At 37.2% G+C, this 4,739-nt stretch overlaps 1 pseudogene; it reads right to left on the reverse strand.

Annotated features, from left to right (window-relative positions):
- Positions 1-3,395: 3,395 nt before the first annotated feature.
- LOC113929964 lies at positions 3,396-3,694 on the reverse strand (annotated as a pseudogene).
- Positions 3,695-4,739: the final 1,045 nt, after the last annotated feature.

A 4,739-nucleotide genomic window follows, 5' to 3' on the forward strand; every position in this document is an offset into this window, starting at 1 on the left:
GTATAGCTCTTGTAAAATGTAGAAAGATAAATAGAAAATAAAAGTCCTTCTCCAAAATAAACTCTTCTAGATCTGAAAAAGAAAGAAAATAGTTTACACATAACCCCAGCTGACTTGATTTCTTGGTTTGCTGAACAAGGTGAGCATCTGATTTCGGTCTTCCTTGGGTAGGGGTGCCCTCTACCGACAGCAGGGTGAATTGTCAAGTGGTGGGAATTTCACTCAGACAGTCTCTTGTGGGTTTTGCTTGAATTGATTCCTCAGATTCCTAATTCGTGGATGAATCAAGAAAGTTGAGTTTTTGAAACCACAGAACAGATCCTTAGGGACCCCCTACCTGGGGATTTTACCAGGGTCTTGGGCGAAGCCTGACGTCAAACAGCTAGGCTGACTTGCTTGATCTGGTTATGTTGCTCCTGTGAATGATGGACACAGGCTCCAATCCGGGTCCTGGCAGTTCTCCACCCCAGGATGACACACACGTGTGGCTCCAAACACCCATCTTCCCCTACTGAACTAATGACCCTGATTTTTCTCGGATTCTTTTTCCGTTTCTTCCTTTGGTTCATCCTTCTCATCCCCTTTTCTCCAAACATGTCTTGTTTACACTTCCCACCTTTTGGGACCACTGGCATGAATTCATTTCACTTTTCTTCTTTTTTCCACCGACTTATGCCTCATTGAAAATTTGCACATTTAAGTATTCACATTTACATAACAAGGTCTCTATCAGATTTATAAAAGGAATATGACCTCACTCCATCTAACCCCCCTTTGATGTGCTATGCAATTCTGAAAAGAGGAAAAACTTTTAGCCTATAAATATACGAAGTAATCCCTAATTTCTATTAATCAGGGAAATGAAAACCAAAACCACATAAGATAATTTTATAGACACTTCATTGATCAAAATTAAGATATTTCACATTACCAAACATAGAAGTGGATCCATTGTTGGGGGTCAAGGGAATGTGATTTAGAGCGACTACTTGGAAAACAATTTGAGATGACTTTGGATGGTTGAATACTTGCATACTTTAACACTTATGAATAGAGCCTAGAAAATTCTTGCACATGAGCCTCAGGAGATGTGTGCAAGGATGTCCATACCAACACTGTTCATGGTAGCAAAAAATTGAAAACACTACGATGCCCATTTGTGGGAGCAGATAACATAAATTATGGTATAGCCACACCATGAAATGGTAGTGCCAATGAAAGGAAGTGCCCCACAATTAATGATGGCAACCTTGCTGAGTCTTTGTAACAATGGCGAGTGAAAAAAAACAAGTCCTAGAAAAATATGTACAGTATAATACCATTTGTAGAAGGACTATATACAAGCAAAACTAAACAATGTTGATTAGGCATACATCTCTGTGTACCTCCCTCCCTACTTATCTGTGATGCAGAGGAATTAAAAACACAAATATAGAATAGCACTTACCACCAGTGGGGTCGTATGGGGACAGAATGGTGCAGAAAATAGGAACAGGGTGCAATAGAGAGATATAAATTATTAGAAATATGTAGTTCTTATGTCAGAGTGTTCATTATATTATAAATAGATAAACTAATTAATGCATAAATAAAACATGATGTGGGATTCTATCGGTAAAGATGAAGAGGAGAATGGATATGGAAGGTGAACGAGGAGATGACTCTTCGATTCCTTGCAGGAGTAACAGAACAGAAGGAGGTGCCGTTTAGAGTTACAGAAATAAATTGAGAAATGAATGATGAGTGTGAGGATAATGAACTGAACTTTGAACATTTTTATTTTGAGTTGTCCATGTGACATCCAGTGAGTAATCTAATTTGTGGGTCAAGATCTCAGAGGAGAGGTCTAGGATGGAAAAATAAATTTATAGGTCAAGGCCATGAGAGGTGGGCTTCTGATTGCAATGTTTAGAACTCAGACATGGATGAAGCCAGGCAAGCTTTTTCATACAATGATTGGCCATTTGGATATCCTCTTTTGGAAATTGTTCTCAAGTATTTGCCCATTTTAAGAGATGGGGTGTTTGTCTTTTGATTTGTAAATCTTTAACAAACATATTCTAGGTATAACATCTTTTTGTTTATATCTACTGCACATATATTTTTCTCAGTCTGTGCCTTCCTTTTTATTCTCTCAGTGGTGTTTTTTGATACGCAAATGTTCTTTTTTTTCCTCTTCAAGTTTTTCTTTAAATTCTAGGAAGGTAACATATGGTGCAATATTGGTTTCAGGAGTAGAATTCAGTGGTTCATCACTTACATACAACACCCGGTGCTCGTCACAACAAGTGCCCCCCTTGCCCATCTAGCCCATCCCTCAGCTACCTTGCTCCATCAACCCTCAGATTGTTCTCTATTGTTGAGAGTCACTTATGGTTTTCCTTTCTTTTTCCCATTTCCCATATGTTCATCTGTTTTCTTTCTTAAATTCCACATATTAGTGAAGTCATATGATATTTCTCTTTCTCTGACTTATTTTGCTTAGCATAATACTCTCTAGCTCCATCCATGTCACTGAAAATGGAAAGACTTCATTCTTTCTGATGATTGAGTAATATTCCATTGTATATATCTACCACATTTTCTTTATCCATTCATCCACTGAGGGACATCTGGACTCTTTCCATAATTTGGCTATTATTAATAATGTTGCTGTAAACATCGGGGTGCATGTACTCCTTCAAATCTGTATTTTTGTATCCTTTGGGTAAATACCTAGTAGTGCAATTGCTGGGTCATAGGGTAGCTATTTTTAACTTTGTGAGGAACCTCTATACTGTTTCCAGAGTGGCTGCACCAGCTCACATTCCCACCAACACTGCAAGAGGGTTTCCCTTTCTCAGCATCCTAGCCAACACCTGTTGTTTCCTGTGTTGTTAATTTTAGTCATTCTGACTGGTGTGAGATGGTATCTCATCGTGGTTTTGATTTGTATTCCCCTAATGATGAGTGATGTTGAGCATCTTTTCATGTGTCTGTCAGCCATCTGGATGTCTTCTTTGGAAAAATGTCTATTCATGACTTCTGACCATTTCTTAACTGGATTCTTTGTTTTTTTTGGATATTGAGTTTGTTTGTTTTTTCAAAAAAGGAAACATCGAATTTAATTTAAAGGAAAAAATCAGAAGTTGTCTGAGAAAACAACAGAACAAATCAATTCCTGAAAAAAGAGTTCTGCATCTTAGTGATTACATTTATTGAAACAGTTGGAAAAAAATTAAAAAGCCCTTTAAGAATTTTTGAGTTATCTGCGAATTAACTCATTTCAGTAGTTAGAAGAATCCTTGATCATTTCTTATATCAAAATTTACACAGGTTTCTATTTTGAATGTCTTCTACATTTAAAGAGGCAGTCATACAAAGTCTTCTACACTCTATACACAATAAATTCTGTTTCAGCCAACTCTTAATGGTGGGACAACTAGTACAACGCCATGTCTCCAGACAAAAAGCATCAGAATAGTCCATTTTGTTGATTTCTATATCTCTTCGTATGTTTCCTCATCAATTTCTATAGTGGTCACCGTTTCCTCCCCATCATATTTAAATGCTGATCATAAGCACATAATCTGCTTTGAAGCTCTCGGTCATTTCTCATTTTCACATAAATTTGCTCATCCAGGCTGAGCCCGATGAGATCCAGGGACTCTTCTGTGGTGTTGGTAGATTGTTGCCAGTCCATGTCATCCACCATGTTTCAAACCTTGCATCCTTTACCCTGGTGTTGAATTTGATAAGTTCTTCATAGATTTTGGTTGCTAACCCTTTATCAGATATGTCATTTGCAAATATCTTCTCCCATTCCATTATCTGCCTTTTAGTTTTGTGTTTATTTTCTGTTGTTTAAGATCTTTTGTGTCTTTCAGTCTTGTATCTTATTGAATGATAGCTACCATTAGTTGACATTACCATATTAAGGTAAATTTAATGTTATTAGGATATAAATTTGTAGATTTATGGAATATTTGTGATGTTCTGTTTGAATTTGAATGCTTTTTACTTTTTCTCACTTTCCTTGTCTATGGTTTTCCTCAGAATTGCTGAGAATATAGTGCCTTAAAAGAATGATACCTTTTGTCAATAAACCTTGTGTTTTAAGTTAGTCAGAGAAAGACAAATTCCATATGATCTCACTTTTGTGGAATTTAAGAAAGATATGGAGCAGAAGATATCTGCAAATGATATATCAGATACAGGGCTAGTATTCAAAATTTATAAAGAACTTATCAAACTCAACACCCAAAGAACAAATGATGAAATCAAGAAAATGGGCAGAAGACATGAACAGACATTTTTCCAAAGAAGACATCCAAATGGCCAACAGACACATGAAAAAGTGCTCCACATCACTCAGCATCAGGGAAATCCAAATCAAAACCCCCATGAGATATCACCTCACACAAGTCAGAATGGCTAAAATCAACAAGTCAGGAAATGACAGATGTTGGCAGGGATGCAGAGAAAGGGGAACCCTCCTACACTGTTGGTGGGAATGCAAGCTGGTGCAGCCACTCTGGAAAACAGTATGGAGGTTCCTCAAAAAGTTGAAAATAGAGCTACCATATGACCCAGCAATTGCACTACTGGGTATTTACCCCAAAGATACAAATGTAGTGATCTGAAGGGGCACGTGCACCCCAATGTTTATAGAAACAATGTCCACAATAGCCAAACTATGGAAAGAGCCAAATATCCATCAACAGATGAATGGATAAAGAAGAAGTGTATATACACACACA

The sequence above is a fragment of the Zalophus californianus genome, chromosome 5, assembly GCF_009762305.2.
Source record: "Zalophus californianus isolate mZalCal1 chromosome 5, mZalCal1.pri.v2, whole genome shotgun sequence".
NCBI lineage: Eukaryota > Metazoa > Chordata > Mammalia > Carnivora > Otariidae > Zalophus > Zalophus californianus.